Raw genomic sequence first — 21,004 nt, 5'->3', positions numbered from 1 at the left:
TGAGAGGGTGGCAAAAGACAAGTTCCCAACTGAGATGGCACTCCCTGACATATACCATATTGCTCTATCAAAGCAGAAGGCTTGTCTGTGATATTGTTGGAAGAATTATTTTAACACAGTGAACCCCAGGGTTTTTTTTTTCTTTAGAAACTCTTCATCTTTAGAAACTATCCTTAAAATTCAAGTTATTACTACAACTTCTTTTGTCACACTGTGGCAGTCACACAACATGAAACATTTTTCCTCAGACTATTAGCATTTGGCAAAGTTACAACATCTGAAAATGAGGTCTTATAATGGGAAGTATTAAATAACTATAATTCACTAAGCAGCTCTATCTACATAAGCTCAAAAATATAGCAGTAAAAGCAGGAAATCTCTCCTCAAATACAGCACCATGTGACTGTAGTCACATGGTTTCCATGTGACTGTACTTTTTATCCGAGCTTACACTGGGGCAGTGAAGTCCAATGTGACCCACCCAAGGTCATCGACTGGCAGTCAGTGACCGAGACACTATCACAGCCCATGGAAGTTCCTGGCTCCCAGTGAAGTACAAGGTAAGTGACACTAAGGTACATCTTCTCTCAGTTTCCATTATGTTTCTAATCTTTCTTCACTACAGTAATGAATGATAATGAGTTGCAATCTTTTCTCTGGGTTGTTCTTGCCACTGCATCGGTGACACTTATTGTTACAATAATGATATAAGTGGAGAAAAAAATTGTGCTAAGTGATATTATGAATAAGTAAACCTAAATAACTTACAAAAAGAACAGCAGTTGCAATAACTTGTTAGAAAGGACAGTCTTACTCAACATGTCCATGTCAGGCAGGTCACCCTCTCCTTCATCTGGAATTGAAAATATTGTGAAGAAAGTGGACACGATTCAGCAACAAATACTTATGTGAGCAAGCCTTATTAATGCAAGGATGGGCAAGGACAGGTACCTAATTTACTATGCAAAATCAGAAACTCAGTTATCCCAGCACTGAGGATCAAGCTCCTGTTATGTACTTGCACTTAGGTGCTAGTGAATATTAAGCATTTCAGATTTACAGGGAACCAATTTTCAAAATTTCTCGGTGGTCATACCTCAGGTCAGGTTTTTTGAAAGAGTTCAGCACGCAGCAAAACTTCTTCAAAAGGCAACAGATTTTCAACCCTGCTCTGCACTCAGTGGTTCCCACTGGGCAGACGGTGCTCTGTGGAAGCTGTTGGGTGCTGCATCCTTTGTCAAAGTCTGATTCCTACATCATGCACTTTGCCTGAGGAGGAAGGGAGTGAGGAAGAAGCAGGAAAGAGCCTTCAGCTGCTCCTGTCTCTCTTTCTTCCCCTCCATTCTTCTCTTAGTCCCTGTCTCTTCTTCCCCTGCCACAACACTTGCAGCTGGGGCTGGAAGGTACCACAGCAGAAGAGTATGGGTTAGGGACAATTTTTGGGAGAGGTGGGTAAAGATTCTGCAGTCAGCAACATTGATCACCCTTGGTGCTAGTCTCAAAGTGTGTCCCATCCATGTGTTCTTGTAACAGTATTAACAAAGTTGGCAGCTGGTGAAAATTCAATAGCAATGGAATCCTTTGTGTATTTTAGCATGAGAATATTCCATATGTTTGATTCTATCCCCTTAATTATTTTATGCAACGTTCTTGTTTTTCCTTGGCTGCTGAAATACTATGTCTTGTTTTTTTTGCAGCTAGCTGTAAATATGTGTGTGTGTGTGTGCGCAGTTCACTATAATTAGTTCATACTATATTCGGTTAATTTTTTTCATCCCCAATTTGTGATTTCAGATGTCATCATTCCTCTAACATCTTATTTTGGAAATTCAGCTACTGGTTTCCTTTCTATTTAAAATTAGCATTTGATTCCTACAAAGACACAAATATAGATTCACTCATAACATAACAAGTCCTGGAGGGACTGATGGTTCTAACTGGTTGCTTAGAAGTTCTGGGTCTAAAGGAAAGGAGCAGCCAAAACTTCATATGGTAGGGGAGCCTGCACTGTCTGTAAACCTTGCAACCCCCATAGTATGTGATGAGTGTCATGGCCTAAGGTGCAACTTGAGTTGCTTATGTTTATGCAACTCATCCCACCTGTGCTGTGGCTAAATCCACCAACTAACTTGTTTATTAACCTTTGCAGCTCTAACAAACATTTCTCCATGGCTTAGATTCAGCTGTTGTGCTGGTTCCTTCTGTGAAATGCCATTTCTGCTGGAGAAATTATACTAAAATAATATTTTTTATATTTAGCTACTCGTTTTCCAGGTGTCATTTGACAGCATCAGTCAGACAGCCTATTATCTGTTTAAAAGGACCATTTATTATAGTTATTTTTTTTCTCCTACCCTTTGGGTTAAGAGAAAAAGCTTAAAATGGTTGTGAGATTTTTAACCTTTGGATTGATAAAGTCTGGCTTATGAAGTAGGATTTTTCAGTGGCTCACTGAGGTAATTAAAGTTAGCACTTCCAGTTTAAAGCATGCTGAAAGCTTTGAAAAATCCATCCTCTCTCTAAGCATTCACATGTTATAAAGCTTTAGCTCTTATAAAATCCATTATAAAAGCTCTGTTGATGGTTTTAGTGGTGCCAATCATGTCAGGGAGAGCCCCACGACAGTGGCCAGACTGGAGAATCGTGACCTCTTAAAAGAGAGCCACGGTGAGAGTAAAATTGCTGTTCTCCACACTTGAAATACTTACTGCATCTGTATCGCTGTGTGATACCAAGTGTTTCAAACCTACAAGAAAGGGATCGTGAAGGTTCTTTGATGAAGAACAGTTTCTGCTCTACCATAGTAAGCAGCAAGCAGAACGAAGTAAATAATCCATTCACTGAATTTTTCTTGCTTTTTGTGAATAATCTGTATAGCAGCTTTTGATTTTCCTGAACATATTTGTTATTCTAAGTAGTTTAATACTACCCAGAAATATTTCTGGTCCTACAGATTTGTTTTGAGTATTTGACGCATGCAACTGGACCTTTGCTGGTTAATTTATCAGCTACATCACACAATATTATCTCTGTTTCTATCTGGAATGAGCATAATTCTTCAAATTGCGTATCTGTTGGGAATACAGTGTTTCTGAATTCACAATTTGTATTCTATGAGTATACTGTAGTATTCGCTTAACATTCATTTTCCATGAATGTTTCATGTACCTTGTACTGGTTAACAACATGAAGAGACTTTATGTTTCCAAAACTCTTCTTGTGGTGTATTCAGGGAATTTATAAAGCTGTTTTGACTACAGTCCACTAGTAGTTTGCAAACAGAATTTTTCGGGTCTCTTCCAAACTCTTCTCTCTTGAAAACTGTTCTGCATCTTCCACAGGCCACCATAATGATGCCCTCAAAATTCATATTTAAACTGAAACGTCTTCTGAAAGTTAATGCAAAAAAACCCCAGAAAATCACAGAGCAGTGTTTCATCTGAGCCCAAATTCTCTTCTATTTTGGGAGGCATTGGCCCAGCTAGGGTCAGCAATTAGGAGGTTACTTGCCTGACCTAGAGAAACTTTATGAGAAAAATAAACCATCAATTTTTATGAGAATCCTGCTTCCAGGCCCTTTCCAGACAGCTGGAGGACTCCTAGTGCTTTTCTTCCAGCTTATTGGGTATGTTCGTTTTGCTTCTGTGTACAAAGATTGGGAGCTATAAAGCAAGCAGATTCCTCTGTCTGCCTATGTGTCTGCATTTAAGATCCATTCCCACATTTTTGCCTCGCAGGACTCTCCCTTTCCTGTGGTCATACTGGTACATATAGCTCCAGAAGGGCAGTTTCCCTCTCTGATTAAATTTAAGCAGCAACAGCTGCTGGATGTCGGGCTGGCAATGCTGGAAGTGTCTGTCCATCTCCCTCCCTCCCCATCAGCCCTTGGTACCTGGCCAGTGCCTGGAGAGGCTGCACAGCTGTGGGGAAGGGACAGGTCAAACCACCACCCTATACATACCCCTGGGACCCCCAACCATGGTTTTCAACTCTATTCTGGGGGATGTGGGACATTCAGGACTACGGCTTTCCAGAAACATGGCTTTGATGGGGCTGTCATCAGCCATCTGAGACAGCCCTTCTGGGAACGTCATCAGAGCCTGGCAGTTTGGCAGATGTACAGAGTTGCTGAAGTACCTGTGGAAGCGCAGTGCAGGGAGCTGGATAATCATAACGCTCACAACACTTCCACGTTTTAATCATGATATACTTGCTTGTAAAGAGAATTTCAATAGCGCTGCACATTATTCATTTTTAGGGAAGTCTGGCGCCTGCAGAAATCCTAAATCACAGCATTTGCTTTCTGCTTGATGCTAATTTGGGCTAGTTCCAGCCAACGGAGTTCCTTTTCCATTGTGTCATTTAATTACACATTTACCCACACTTCTCAGCTAGTAAAAGCCTTAATATATGGCCTCTTAATCTAATACTGATCTATTAAAAACTACACTCAGTATTTTAAAGTGTTAGACAACAGATGGAATTGACAGTTTTAATAGGTAGCAACTAACATCATCTCCCAATCTACACCTCTGTATTGGATTTCAAGCAACTGATATCACTGTGGACATGTGCAGATATGGGGCTTGCATTTAAAGTCAGAAATTCAATCAATAGCCTGTCTCTCAACACAGCTTACTAGATTATATCAGTTAGAAGTGACCATCTGGCCTAATCTTGGGAGTTCTGAGATATCATGTAGATCTTTTTCACTAATGTCATTTTTATTTGGTTAACATTAATAAACTGTAGCAAACATTGCAAATCTTGCACTCTGAAGCTGTAACTCAATTTTTGCCTTTTACATGAGACAAGTCAAACATCTGCTTCTCTAGAGGGAACGTGTGTGAGAGCGAGCAAAAGAAAGACGCAATCGCTCTGAAGATTTCACTGTCTTTCTAGGTGTTGTGAAATGATGGAAAGTGGCAGTCTCTTTTATTTACTAAAAGAAAAGTGTGTTACTAAAAGGTATCCAACAACTAATGTGATTATTTCTGTGAATATAAAATATGGAGGGAAATATGTAGGTAGCATTCTGGGGGGTAAAGTTTCAGAGTATTCTATGACCGCGATAAAAGAAGAACGTACATTACATATTCATCTACCAGATTTATGCTACAAATAAAGTCTAACTTTTAATCTGGTACAGTCAATATATATCACAAATGTGTGATCAGCTGTTTAACTCTCTCACAGCCAGAATGGATAAACTCTGAAAAGCTTTTTTTAATACCAGAGTCAAGAACATTGTCTTTACTTGCCCTTCTTAGCTCCTTAAAGTTTAATTTCAAATTTTATTTTGTGTTTGGCTGAACTCCAGCACTATTAGAAGTTTAGAAAAGCTCTGTTGACAAAAAAGGAAAATTAAGGTCAGTGTCCCAGGTCTAATTACAACTTTGTACACGTAAGTGGTCCAACAGTGATTCAATTATGCAAACTATTGTCATTTGATTTTGATCTTGCAAAATAAAAACCTGGAGAGATTTAGAAATGAATATGCTGTAATCAGAACCCTTGAAATTCTGGAGATTATTCTTTTTGGCTTTGACCCATTTCTGATCCACTGAAATTTTTAACATTCCAGACAGTGAAGAAGAGCATCATAAAAGCCCATAGGTGGGGAGGAGGAGAAGCAAGAGAGATGACATTGCTAAACAGAAACAATGTGTGAAGAAACTGTAGGAAAAAACCCCAAAAGGAATATTTGGCTACTTCGTTAAAGTATTATCTCTCATGGAGGTCCTGTTGCAGGGTGCAGGGGACAGGGACCCTGGGTTGGAAATCAAAGATGTATGTCCTTCTCTTGACCTTGGTATTCAGAACTGTAAGAGGCTGGGCAAGCCGTTTCAGCTCCATGTGCCCTCATTTCTCCATCCAAAAATGATGAGACTAATTGCTACCTCCTTTTTTTTTTTTTTTTAAAGGCACTAAATTCTATCATTAAATGCATTCTCAATAACCAAACTGTGCTGTTATTATGGAGTATTTAACTTACAGAATGGAGCTAGCTGGCTTTGACATGAAAAAACCCCACTCTGCCTCCCACAAAACAAAATCTGGAATACAGACAAGCCGCTTATAACCTCAAAACAATAAGAAAGGATAGAGTTTTAGTGGTGTTATTGTAAGAAGAAAATTTCAATGCTGGAAGGAAAATAGAACCTGGAAAAACTGCACCATCAGGCAATAGTACCCCTGACAAGTTAAGCACTTTTTTTGGAAGAACAAAATTTTGGTAAAGACTGCACTTGAAATATCTTGGATTTTTTGTAGTTTATTTTCCTGTTTTAAGTGGACTTAAATTCCTGGTTTTTCTTGGTCAGCCCTCCCTCTCAGAGATCTTGTTCAAAGTATGTAAAAAATATTGTTTCTTTCAAAATACATCACAGGCGATGCTACCATTTTTCAGCTGGATCTAGCAAGGGAATGGAATTTTGCATAGCAAAGGCAGTCTGAAAAATATAATCTTTTTGGGTTTTCTTTTTTTGCTACCTGTGAATCCAGCAGAATCCTGAAATTGTCACTGGCCAGCTCTGCTCTTGAGCAAACATGAAAAATCTTGCAACATTTGTTTACAATAAAAACCCTAAATACATTTGCCAGAAGAAAACCCCTGAATGTATCCATTCCTAGTAGTTTATTGACTAGTAACAAAACACAACTAATGGCTTCTTCCGTGCTAGCAGGCTATGCACATACAGTACATTTTTTAACTTTCTGTTTCTCACTGTAGTTAATAAATCAGGATGCAGATGAGAGATTCATAGTTAATTTTCAGTAGCTAGCACAGCATGTCTCAGCCTATAAAGTCCGGGAAGTCTTGGGCTGTGAATTCCTTGATACTGACAAGCCAAACAGCTTAGAAATTATAATTATAAGTTACAAGTGTCTTAAGGGTTGTTCTTCTGACATAAAACTAATTTCATGTTTTTATTCATAATGTGAAAGAGACGAGAGGATAGGGCCTTATTTAGATTGAGCTCCCAGAGATATCACAGCCTCTGTGTCCTGATTATAATCGGAAGAGATCACTTACTTCGTTCCTTGTAGCTAGTTGATTCTTCCTGTCTGCCTTTTTTTGACAATCAGGCTAAAGAAAAGTGGGATTTCTTCCACTTTTCATCCCCGCTTCGTTCATAGGCAGACATCTACTGGTGCCTGCTGTTTTTTTCCTTTAAAAAATGGTGGTCATACCAGAGTGTGTCGGGTTCCCTCCTCAGGAACCGGTTCCAGCTTGAAACCTCCTTTTGCATGTCCGATGCACACCAGTGAGTGCTTTCACCCGTGCCATTTTCTTTGGCCAAGAAACTCCGAGTAGAGAAGTGAGGAGGTGAGACCTGGGAAGGGGCCAAGGAGAAAGCAGCTTCGGAGGGTGAGGAGAGTCCCCATTACCCCTTTCCTGAGAGGAAATGTGACTTTCTGGAGATGACAACTCACTACCAAAACTCCTCCAGGGCTTCAAAGCGTGGGGGTGTCTAAGGGGCATCCTAGGAGTGTTCTGACACCCCGAAGCCCATGACAGCTGTGTCATCAAAGCCAATACCGGTCAGGTTTTGGCACACATGCTGGGATTGGGAGCAGCTAGGAGGCCCAGGACCAACCACAGCATGAACATGAGACCAGAGGTGATTCCTTCCACAAGCCTCTGTGTACATCTGAGCAGGTCAAGGTAGATGGAGGAGGGCAGGCCAAGGGCTGTAAGACAATAGGGAGAGAGAAAATGGGTTTCCATTTGCTGACGGAGGTCTGCCAAAGTCTTCCCTCCCTGCTTCAGAAAAGGGATTTGGCTCATGTTTGCTGCTGGGGATTAGGAGTGACTCTGCTGCGGTAGTTGAGTTGTGCTGGCCTCTAAACGCTTAAATGAGCTGCTATAGTTTCATTGTCAATTTTGCACGTGTAACTGAGGGCTTGCATTACTTACAGCTTAAGTAATTCCCACATGGAAGTGCAATGTCAACATCAGCAAATTCAGACATTGAGCAGGTAATATAATTTTAGCTAAGAAAGGTGAAGGTCCTTAAATCCTGCTCAGAAAATTCCATGCTTTTATATCTGCAGGACTCAGCCAGATCCTTCTTCAGAGACGTTTGAAGTGGGAGATATCTCACCTAGTTTTAGCCATATAAAATCGGGGTGCTGAGTCTAATCAGGCTGTCTAGACTTCATTTACAGTCCACAGAGGAGGAAGACTCATCTGGGAGATAATTAATTTTACCTGTCTTTGTTACCCCCCTTAAAATGAGGTGATTCAGCAGGTAGTTCTTGCCTCTTTTCTCTGGTTACAGACAGAGGCCAGAGTATGTGTTAGACACTTAGTTTTAGGGTGAGTAAACAGACATGGGACCGCAGTCTATGGCTGCAATATTTGCTTTTACTATACTTGCCATTAGAATAGCTTAGCCTTTGTCTATTATCTCAAGTCGTTGCTATGCTTATCTTCCAGCCTTCTTCTTTGCTGAGAGATGTGGCTCATCTCTTTCCCATCAATACATGGAGAGACAATGTTAGTAATCCTGGAGGGTGTCACCATCATCACCATCATCAGTGTTTGAGAGAGATGTGGTTGCAGATGTTGCACTTCCTTCTGTTTTTCTTTCTTTCTTGCTTTCTAATTGTATATGTTCTTATCACTATATCCACAAGAAAGTGGTTGCAAGCTGGAATAATTCTGTTTTAACTTGGTCTTTCTGTAGAAAAAGCATTAAATCTCATATTCTATGCTCAAAGAATGGTAAATTAAATGAAAGTTATGCATTATGACCAATTTTTTAGGATTTCGGAAATGGTTTATTATTAAAAGACTCGAACAAATATCCATTTTCTGGGTGTAAGGAAGAGGACTAACATAAATGCCAAAGTCTTCTTGTGTCAGCAAAGGTCTAAGAACTGAAGAATCACAGAGGAAATATTTTCTTTTCCTCCACTCCTCCTCAAATATAGTTTCACAAGGTCAGGATTGCAATATAGAGGCAGCAAAGAAGGACTCAGTGTACACGTTGCCTTTCTTATTCTGTGAGGGCTTAGTGGGAGATTTCATTTTTTGTAGTCAGTTGTCACATTTCCACAGCACTATTTTCCTTGAAAAATAGCAATCTTTTCTCTTTTTGTCTTTCAACATGGAATAAGAAGTTTAAAGAACCTCAGCTGAATTTCTACTTCATCCAAGATTAAAGAGGACCTCTGGGCATGGATTTTTCTAAGATAAGGTCTACATCACAGAGAAATACAGAATTGTACAGACTTATTTACAATATTTACTTGCAAGTGGTACTGAACCAAGGCATGTATGAAATGGATGCTCTTTCCAATTTTTGTCACCGACCTCCTGGCAGTCTTAGGGAATTTGCTTCAGCTCTTTGTCTACTGCTGTGGATCAGACCACAGGGCTCCATCCCAAAATCACCGTGCACCTTGTGTATGAATGCAGATCTGTGTAGAGGTCCATGCTAGACCTCAATCCAAATCCAGTCTGTGGTTATAACAGAGAAGATGAAACTTGAGCTTGGCTTTCTTGGGGAACGGATGGTACACCAAGTGGCCTGAGCTATGCTAGGCCATCTTCTGCAGGTGTCCTGCAGTTAGGTATGGATGTGCACAGAGCTGGGTCAGGATTTCAGCCTTTGCTGAGTAAGAGAAGTGCAAGCGTGAACTTTCGCTTCCTGCCAGCTTGTCTACATTCATCTATTTGAATGAGAAATGCTTGGGGAGCCGGTGCCCTCTCTTGCTATTCCTTTATACTGTGCTAATTTATCATTATTGTTATTAACTATATTATTAATATAGAATAGCTAGTACTATATTAAAACTTTCCTATTATTATTATTAATAATAGTAATAATAATAATTTTGCTTTGCCACACCATTCAAAGTTGTCCATTTTCTTGGGTTGTCGTCTTCTGCTTTGCCTTTCACTTTCTTGTTCAGTCTTGCCGATATTCTTTTATACTTGTGAATCTTGCTTGGATTAGACTGTGATGCATGTCTTGCTGGGTTGAGGCAGACTGTGAATGATAAATATCAAAGAAAAACAACCTGCAGCTGCTGGAAAATGCACCACAATCTTTGTGCTTGGAAAGACAAAACCCTAGAAGGTCAACTGATAGAAGGGTTTTCAGGATATTCATGAGATAGACTTGTGTAAGGGAAATGCAAATAAGGTGTAGGATATGTTTAAAAGGTTGGATTTGGTTATTTCATTACATAGAGAGACCAGTTGGAGGAGAGCTCTCCTCAGTTCAGATTAGTTTTTTCTCACAGAATCTTGATTTCATACCTTGAACTGTTGGTCCTTGCTGAGCCTATTTTCTTTAATACATCTGGAACTTCTTCTTAACAATAACAGCTGAAAAATCTCTGGGAATCCTATACTGATCCCCACCTCCTTGAAGAATATATTTTCTAAATATGAAATAATTATTCTTATTATTTGCATTCCAAGAGAGAGAAAAGTTTAATTTGTTCAAAAGAAAGTGTGCCAAGCTGATGGACAATATTAATTTCATTTAATTATATTCATGGCTTACTTGATTCTGTAGTAGGAAAGCTTTGGAAAAAAAATGAAGGGAAGGGAAGGGAAGGGAAGGGAAGGGAAGGGAAGGGAAGGGAAGGGAAGGGAAGGGAAGGGAAGGGAAGGGAAGGGAAGGGAAGGGAAGGGAAGGGAAGGGAAGGGAAGGGAAGGGAAGGGAAGGGAAGGGAAGGGAAGGGAAGGGAAGGGAAGGGAAGGGAAGGGAAAAACTGATTGAGAGCTGGGAACACAGGTTTCTGTGTTGGGTGGAAGCGGCAGTTGGGAAGGAAAAGTGTTACACAGAGGGAAATGGAAATAGAAAAACAGAGGAGAGAACAGGAAGGAGGTGCAATAAGAACATGAGGAAGAGAGGGAAACAAAGGACAAGAAGACAAGTGCTTGATGAGAGACTGCAGTTCTGAAAACTTTATAATTAAGAAATTTGCTGACAAGTTCAGGCACCACATGAAAGGCCTATCTTCACCTTGGTATAGATCACTCTCCCATGTATCTAGGGTGTCCCACAATGGATCCATAGGTGTGCTTATTCCTTAGATTTTATTCAGCCAAATCTGGTCATAACTAAAGTAGAATTTAATGTTCCCTACAATAATGTGTCTGACAGCCAAACTTGATATATAGGAATGAAACAAGATCACTGTCTCCACTGCTAATAAATGTTCAAAGTGTAGGATTTTTGGTAGAGGTTAAGGAGAAATACACACTGTATAGCCTTAATTGCATATCTCTCAAGCACGAAATGGTGATATATTATGACTTTTAAAAAATATATGACAATAATATATTGCATACATTGCAGAAGAAAATTATGCCTTTACCTTGAAAATCTACTTTCTCTGACAAGCTGATGTAATCATTTTAGTGAAGGAAAAGGGCTGCAGAGAGGAAACCTGCAAAGATTTGAAGGTTAGAAATGTTGAACAAAAGACTGAGGGTTTACTTTGCATGCAAATAAGTAATTCATCACAAATCCATAAACCAATTAGTAATGAACTAATGATATTGCTTAACAACTGTATTTTTGATTAACATATAAATAATTTAGGTGAGTATTTCTTTAGTCATGCCAGTTTCTGCTATTATTTACTAGCCTTGTCATGGCTGCTCTTAGATCACATGCCCCTTATAAAACATTTCCCAATCTACTGCAAGGACCAGTTTGTTTTAATGCGCTCAGTTAACACCACTAGAGCTATTAACAAGCTTATTAGCATAATCCATTGTGATATATCATTGTATAAAAGTTCAGCTCCGCAACTGAATGGGACTGGGAAATGGCTTTGAAGATTTTATGATACAATAACTATCCATTTGATAAGCAATTAAAAAGATACCCTGAGACACTAAGAGTGAAGACAATGGCAACGCGAGGAAAAGAGGAGGGGTTTGAGAGCAGAAGCTGCTGTCTGGTGCGGGAACCATGTGAGTGAGTTGTGTTGCTCCTGCTCCTTAGTCACAAATTGCATGCTGCTGCGGGGCTCTAAAGCTCCAGTAACAAGTTGGGTCTGACTTTGTCTTTTTAAGCAAGGAAAAAAAAAAAGCAGTTTAAGGCTCAATATCTTCTGCTAGCTCACCCGTGATCAATTTCTCGACCTCTCAAAAGAACGTTTTAATACACAGCTGAACCTCTGATTTTATGCTGGCTTTTTGCTTCTCTTAAATTTCAAATTCCTTTTCTTAGCTGTATGTATTATCCTTAGTGAACTTCCGCAGAGAGAAACTGAATAAAGGTTACTGGACACATTACCACACATTATTGTTGGAAACTCACTCTGTATAATATGGCTATATTGTGCTTTTAAAAATGAACATGCAATGAAAAGAGTAGCATCTGTATGGTGAAAAAAAGTAGCTTTTCAAGAAAGTGTTGCTTGCTCTGATATGCAATAGCTCTGATATGCTAATACTTCTGTTCAGCTCAGTCCTGATTCTCCAGAGATTATTTGACCAAATTGTCCGTTGTCCATATAATAGAAAATATTCATGACATCGTGCACTCACACAGAATTTTTCTACTGGCTTACTTCCATGTCTTGCACACATCAATTAATTCTTCTTCCTGATGACGGAAGGAATGGAAAGCTGATTTCTGAAGGCAGCGTGATCTAGTGGTTTGCACAGAAAATGGAGATTTAGTTTCTAATCTTACTGTCATTGCCAGGCTCTGTGATCATAGGCAAAACTCGCCATTTTTCTAAGACTCAGTTTCCCTGTTTTAAAAACTGGTACCAAAATTTCCGGCTTTTCAGAGTCCTTTTTCATTTTTGCATGAAAATCATTTACATCTTAAATGAAAGGTGTTACATGGAACGTGCCATCTCAGGCAATAAGGTTTAAATAATTTATCTTAGAGTCCCACACCCAGTTGGATTGAGGAAAGCATTACATTTTTAAGTGTTTCAAATCTGATACATTGGTGAACAGTCCTAAGAGTTGTATGGCAATTGAGAGTGTACCCAGACCGAACATTTGTCAATACATAATTCTCCCTACAAATATAGTTTTGCAGGTACATGCGTGAGAAGGAGTCCAGCAGCTTTGGGAAAACATGTGCAAGAGATGCTCCTGCCCACCGCAGAGGCACGTGCGTGTGTCGCTCTTGTGACCAATCACAGTAACAAGCTACCTCAGAATAGGAAGGATGAGAATATTTTTCTTTGAATTTATTTTACACTCGTCTTACTAAGACACACTTTTAAAGCTACTTTTGTGGTTGAAAATGCAAATTTTTGTGAGTGAAAAATTAGACCAGAAATTAGCAGGTTTTTAGTAAAACATGTGGCCATATTTCTGTTGGCTGAAGAATGAACACTATAGCAAAGTGTCCTTGCTGTCCAGCTGTGATCATCAGGAACATTTCCTCATAAGGACAAAATTATGCATGGTGGATGGAATAGTGTTTTGAATTTTCTGAATACAGAGAACACACAAGGAAAAAAGATCCAACATGTAATGTAACACACTCTGATAAGCTAAAGAATTAGTCCAGAAAATGTACTGCTTTGAAGCACTGTGCTATATATATATTTAATATCAATGTAGAAATCATGCTGTACCAGCTAGAGGTGTGAGTTAGTGCATTTTAAGAAATTGTTTATCCAAGTAGAGGTTGTGGACCAAGTTCATCACAGCCACTCTTATCAGCAGATAAATCCACCTGCAGGTTCCCGAGGGACCAGGAGAAATTGGGATAGCTTTGACCTAGCAGGGTGGCTCCATGGTGCTTCCCCTCCTGGTAGGGGTGGATAGAGTTGCTGAAGGAAAGGAGAATTAGCTGAATCTTCTCCAGATTGTGGTTATTGACAGCTCTTGGAAGAGCTCCTTAGAGGTGCTCGGAGGTTGTTGAAGAAGAGCTGGCCTGAGATTGCCCCACCCATGTTGTTTGCTGCACCACTTCTGCACCACCTGAATATTGGGAAACCACAATGGTGGAGAGAAGCCACCTTTGTCTCCTGGTCTGAAGTCCGGCATCATCTGAGCCCCCCTGAAACCTGAGGACCCAGGCATGATATATCTATTCGTTTGCCAAGAGATTGGGTGATATACAGGATGTCACCATTTTAAAGTGGGTTCAAACTCCAAGCTGTGGGCTTCATTTGAGTGCATTGTGAAGTATCATATACCTCCAGCCAAGGAACTGCAGCTCATTTAACAGATGAATTGAGATGACAAAAATGGCACAATTTAAATATCAGCGATCAACAGGAACAGGGGAGGGGGAGAGACAGAAAGAGAGAGACAGGGAGAGAAGGAGCCCAGCTTCTTTTATTACAGCCATCTTAGTGCTTCAACAACAGGTAGCAGTATTACATATTCCCTTTCCACTTTAAAGCTCTTGTAATTTCCTTCCTCGTGTCGGGGCGATTTTATTCATTGTTTCCTTGCAGCAGTGATTGATGTTCTGAGCTGCTAATCTCTCTGAGTGATAACTATTTTCATGTAAGTCCATGAGTCTATGACACAGGCTGCTCGGCCAGGGCTACTGCTGACTACTTATTTTGTGCCTCATTTACATTTCAATCTTGGCCTCATGAATGTAAAACCTAGGCTGCAAATTAATAACAGGAAGAATATTAGACCGCTCCAGAGTGGGGGAACAATGCAAATCCACCAGAGCACAAGGCTTTACCATTGTGTTCCGGGAGGGACTCATTTATTGGCCGGCAGTGAATGACATTACAGAGAATGGCATATCCAGAGTGACACAAATTTATTTCTGTCCCCAGCGCTCCAGTATATTTTCATAGAATCAGGGGGCTATTTGTCTAGGGACAATTTAGTTTCCATGAAAAATTTAAATGGTTTCTGTGGAGATAGTGGAGTGAAATTTAATTTGTTTCTCATTTACTACAGCAGGTATGAAAAGGAGAAAAATTGGATGTCTGATGGGCTGAAATTGGTGCTGTCCCTCCCCACTATCCCCAAAAGGCCTGTGGGCCTATATCATAGAGATTGAGCAAGACTACCTCATCCCTCCCCTTAGAGAATGGTAACCTTAAACCAACTTACAGAAAACCTTTGGGGAGGCTGCCAATCACCCTGAAAACAACATTTCCATCGATCCCCTGTCTGTGTGATTTATGGCTTCATTTTACGGTAATTGAGAATTAGTGAGAAGATTAGCAAGGCTCAACACTTCACCTTGATATGCACACTAAGCACCGTAATTTGTCACTAAGGGATGTCGGACACTTTTTTAGTTACACGGGGTTCCCATCTAATTGAATTTGGGGATAACATGGAAATTAATTTGACACAGGAAAATTTTGAATACAGCCATTTCCTCTATTGTAATGCACAATACCGGGCTGCATTCAGGGGCAGCTATATTGATCCTGATCACTTTCAATTGTGGCCAGCTGAAGGATGGAATACACTAAATCTTATTTAAGCTCATATGAAAGCAGTTCATCTGCAGCAATCTGTGGCAGATAAAGAATATTACCTTTCATTTTGTCTGACTGCATCAAGATGAAGTTTTGAAAATTTACTTCTTGCAGCAAATATACCAAATGTCTAAAGTCAACAGTTACAATTCAATTACAGACCAGCTCTTGTGGGCTGTTTACAGGGTAATTTGCTACTTAGGCAGCAAATGAAAATACTAACTATACTCTCCATGCATAGAGAAGTTGCAACACATGGAGAAGCCCCAAGGAAAGACAAAGAAAAAAGATTCCAAACTTCTCGGCAATTTAAAGCACTGCCCATTGGATTAGTCTTGTTATAGCTTGAGTGGTTTCATACACAATCATTTTTTGTTTGTTACTGAGCCATCTTGTGGGAAGTTTATTTTATCTTGGTTGCTTAGTATCAGAGTCACAAAGACAGGACACGGTGTGTCTGTCTCATATCTGAGAGACACTGTACCAGAGGACTTACCTGCATTTACATTTCTATTTTATTCCATCTTTATTTCTTATAACCCCCCCTTTATTCTGTACTTTACCCTTCAAATAAGGACTTTGGTTTCAGCAAACTGCTTAGAGAGATTATTTCCTGAGAAAGGTACTCCCTGCTGTGAGCAGGGGAAGCAGATCTTGGCACTGTATGCCAGAGGGTGCGTGGCTGGGATATTTATGGACATTCTTTACCAGACCATCTGGCTTGCTTTGTTCATATCTGTTTTAGTGATAATTGGCCTGAGATGAGCTGTAATCAAGATATATTATTCATTACCTATTATTATTACATGATGGATTTTAATCCAATCATCATTGCATCGCTGTTTGGAAAGACTTTTGAAAGGTTTAATGGTAATAGTTTAAAGTTGTTATTTATGCAGAACTGCTCAGTAGGCATGGGTACATATCAGTTCCTCTGGATAGTGAGGACATTCCCCAGTGCACAGGCATCAAGAGATGGTACGTAATGATCAGAGATAGGTAGATGTGGTGAATAGATCCAACCTGGAGCTCTCAAGATCTAGTCATGCAACTTGTAAGAAATGCTATGCTGAAAGCTGTCCTCATTCAAATGCCAAATTCCCTTGGATTACTGTTGGCAAATGACAGTTGTCAGTACTTTTACATCCCTGCGCACTCTGGTCTTCTGTGGCATGTTATTCAGTCTCAAGAGTTTACCTGTAGGTAGACTTCTGCAGGAGATGATGAGTGGCAATACTGCAAGAGGTCAAGCTGTTAGAAATGATATTGTGATTTTTACTCATTTTACTGCTAGAAAAATTGTTTCTCAAACTAGTAATTTGATAAATCTTAACAATGTTCATACTGCATATGTAATTCTCTTATCACATTTTCATGGGTTGTTTTCACTAATGTAATATAAAAGGTTGCTAACATGACATAAATGTCACTAAAATTATAAGCTTAAAGGAATTTGGATCATGTTAGCCAGGGTTTGCTTTCATATTTGGATGCCTTCTGGACCATATTAGAGAAATAGAGAGCTCTCCGATACAATGAGAAACATATTAACATAATAAAAAACCTACTTACTAATACAAGAAAATGACCATATTTGATTTATAGGCCAAGTTATGGCATATAGCAAAAAAAAAAAGATAGATTTTTCTTCATTTTTGAAGAAAGTAAGCCATGACATTTTCCATGCTTGTGTGTCTTTATAAAAGAAAGATTGTTTTTACTCCAGAGTTTCTTTTCATTACTTGCAAATGTACTCACCTAAAGGTCTGTCCATTCCAAGGCAAATTAGAGGATTTGTATTACTAGGTCACAGTCCCATGGATATTTGCATTTTTCCTATGCTGTGCTAAAAAGCTGTAGCCACTGTATCTTCTCTTGGAGGAGCGGAGAGGAGAGGAGAGGACAGAAGAGAAAGAGCGAAAGGGATAAAAAGAAAGAAATTAAGAGAAAAGGAAAAAGTAAAGTATGAAAGATTGAAAGAAAAAGAGTGAGAAAGAAAAAAGGATGAAAGAAAAAAAAGAAAGATGCAAACCCATGAGGACTATTGTAATGTTATCTGAAGTAAAAAATGTACTCCATGTCTGAAGTCATAACATGTTAGGCTCTGATCTTGTTACTTTTCAGAAATGCAAGGTTATATACAAAGGAATCAAACCAGCTGTAGGTATTTACTTCCAAAATTACTGTCCTTAACACCTTCACTTTGTTGTTTCCCTAAGACTGCCCTTGTTTCTATATCAGACACACTGTGGTCTTTGACCATGACTTCCATGGGTTTTGAAGGTTATACTTCTGTGCCTTGATCTCAATACCAGTAAGCATTTTGGTCCCCAAGCCCCACCAAAGCAGAGGAAAGGGTCATTCTCTCATTTAGCTCCCTTGAGGGATTCGGTACAAGATTCAGCTCTTGAAATGCAATGGTAGTTCACACTTTCTTCTGAAATACAGCTTTTTAAAGTGATTGCTTAGTGGTCAGAACCTTCCCAGGAAGTAGGATTTCTGGTTCAATTTCTGCCTTTGCCTGAAGAAATTCAGTCTCAAATCATTCACCTTATCAGAAGAATACTGGCTCTTCTCTGCATGTGTCCCTGCACATACTGAATGCATTTTCCAGCCAAAAGAGAGCAAGCCTGAGTGTTTCTACCAGCTGGACTGGAACTGGATCCATGGGTAAGGAGAAAAAGTTTCACTTCCATGTGAAATATTTCCATTTTTTATACTAGATCCATTAGATTGGTCTCCATTTTTCACAGCAATGAAATAATAGTTTACACGTATTTGTCCAGCTCTGCTATAAAGCTTTTTATATTTGTAGTGTCACTTTAATCAATGTGTCTGTCATCTATTTTATTTTGACATCTCTTCTTCCCTAAAGGAGGGGGAAGTTTATTCAAAGATCGTAAAATGTGTACACTCACAAGTGTTTCTGTTCGTTTATGTTTGTAAAGATGATGCCTTTAAAACGTGCCTTGCCCTTGGCCTAGAAGGTGACGAGCTTTGCCATGGTGTTTAGTTCCCATAAGATATTATTCCACCAAGAGATTTATGGATGACAAATTCTTTGAAACTGGTAAACTAATTAAACCCCTTGGAAGAAGTAGAGCACAGGGACCAAAGAGCCATGGTTGTCAGTCTTGCTCATAAGATATGGTGCAGTGTTCACTGTCAGCCAATGTTTTCTAGCTCCTGTGTGTTGTTACAGCACTTTGCTGTAGTCTAGTTGTGCAGGGCCATGACTGTCTTGTTGGCAGTTTTCAGGATGAGATGGAGTTCGGATAAATGCTCACGACTACTCGATTTGAAAGCCTGTTGTTAAGACGGAGTCTTGAAGTGATCCTATGCTGGTGGGCTTATGGAACCATAGTTGTATTATTTTCCACCGGACGATCTCAAAATATGGCTGTAGACTTTTCAAAATTATTTTCTTGTACCTTTTCTATCTCTTATTTCTCAGCATCACCTGGTGGATCCTAGAGTAAGAACTGAGATGAGCTCCCTTGTTCAGGCACCAGACCATCCAGGTGACTGTTGTGTGATTATTTGTGATGAGGGAAATGTAGATCTGGATAGCAAATATAATGATTTATAATGCTGTAAGGTGTTCTAAGGCTCATCTTGAGCTCTGAGTACAGGTTTAAGTACATTTAAGTACATTTAAGTACAGATTTTGTACTAGTTTGGGCCTGGGCAAAATTCTTTTTATATAGTTCAAATATTCAACATATTTGAATTGCTGAAGGCCCACTATTTTTTCAAGAGTCTTTCCTGATTGTCAGTGTTTCATCTCTATCTTGAACGGGCATTCACAGGGGACTAAAATTAGCAAAGTAACCACAACTGTGGCTGACTTTATTCCAGTTCTAGAATAAGGTGGCCTAGGTTTTTTTGCTGCTTCTCCTTCATTTAGGGCTTTTATTACTCCAATTAAAATGGGAGAGGTCGCATATGTGTGATGATGAAAGATGCTGAAGGTGGTGGTGGAACTGGAATTCTAATAGCCATATTGTTTTTCCAATGACAAGCTCAACTGAAAGCGATAAAACTGTTGTCTCCACTCCCCCTTTTCCCTAACAGTCCTTTGTAAAATGTGTGTTCTTGAAAACATCTTCAGATTCACAGACACTCTTGCACACCTGAGTGTCTCCAGTTAGGGCATCCCTGAATGTCCCTGTTTGCTGGGTGGTATTTGGCACAATCCAACAGAAAACAGGAGAGCAGAAGCACTTGAGCCATCCCTTGCCAATGCACATTGTTGAGAATAATGGGACTGCAATTGAGTTCCGCTCTCCCTTCGCTTGAGGAGAAATTAGCTGTTATTAAAAATAACTCTGCAACACTAGACCAAACTGATGACAATCTGTGGGTCAGAATGAAAGAATGAAAGGTGCAGCAGCAGGAAGTAATGGTAATTGGAAGCAAGAACGAAACTAACTTAGGGCACCTCAGAGCTACAATGGAGTTAATGCAAAACAAACAAACAAACAAATCAAATGCTTTAAACAGAAGAAATTTGCATAAGATGCTCCTTAAATGTAATTATGGAATGGGATGTAATTTATCATCATCACCAGGGGCTTCCTCTATCTGTGCTAAAATGTGTGGAAGTGCTGTACTTCTTTAATTCCTACTGCACCTGCCCAGGAACAAGCACTCTTAGGAGGAACATTGGTTTGAAAGTAGAAATGATCTATGGTACTTGAGAGGATTTGGTCTCCGTCTGTTTCATTCCATTTCACTAGTGCCTCTCCCAAGCTCCAGCCTCGCATCATTGCAAAGACACACAGACCTGGCTTCCCACACACACCTTGCTTCCCATGGGGCACAAAGGGTAGAGTCTCAGCCACCGTGGGCAGCAGGCAAGCTGTGACTCTTTGGGGGACCTTCTCTAAAGTGGCTGCTGCCCTTCCCTCCCATGGCTGCAGTGCCACTTGACAGAGAAGCAGTGTATGGCTTTGCTCTGAAGGGGAGTGAGCAGTGGGAAGGGAACGTCCTGGGTAATCTCCGTCTGCTGTTCCCAGTTTCTGCTGTGGAAAATCTGGGTCAGCCTCTCTGCTGTATTTGAGAGAAAAAGCAAAAAAGAGCCCTTGTCCCCTTTCAAAGAGTTTCTCAGATGTGTAAGATGCTTCAAGCAAGAGCTCGAATAACCAGGTTTCCAATACTTTGGATGAAGACAAGAGTTAGCTTGAAAACCTATTATTAACGATTAGTTTTCTGTAGGTGTCCAGATTATGTGAGCTTGAAGAATGACTGAAGTCTGTAAACCACCAAACCTTTACACCTCTTGAGATGACTTCCAGTGCTCCTCAGGTTCACAGCAGGTGTTGCTTCTTTGTTTCCCTGTGCTTTGCACCTTGAGTTTCTCGGGGGCTATAAAGCCACCATGTGCTTGATGGGAGCAGGCAGAGGGGGATGGGGTCGAGCAGCAGGAGAAAGCGTAACTGAGAGACTGATAGAGACATCCTGACAGCTGCAATGGGTCATCAATAGATCCATCACGCCAGTAATTTGCAACAAATTTAACATACATCACTTTAGTCAGGCCACGCTGTATCTGTCTTGTCACAGCATCAGAGTGAATAACACTTAAATCGGG

The sequence above is a fragment of the Larus michahellis genome, chromosome 1 (genome assembly GCF_964199755.1).
Source record: "Larus michahellis chromosome 1, bLarMic1.1, whole genome shotgun sequence".
Classification (NCBI taxonomy): domain Eukaryota; kingdom Metazoa; phylum Chordata; class Aves; order Charadriiformes; family Laridae; genus Larus; species Larus michahellis.
Note: the sequence above shows the minus strand (reverse complement) of the source record.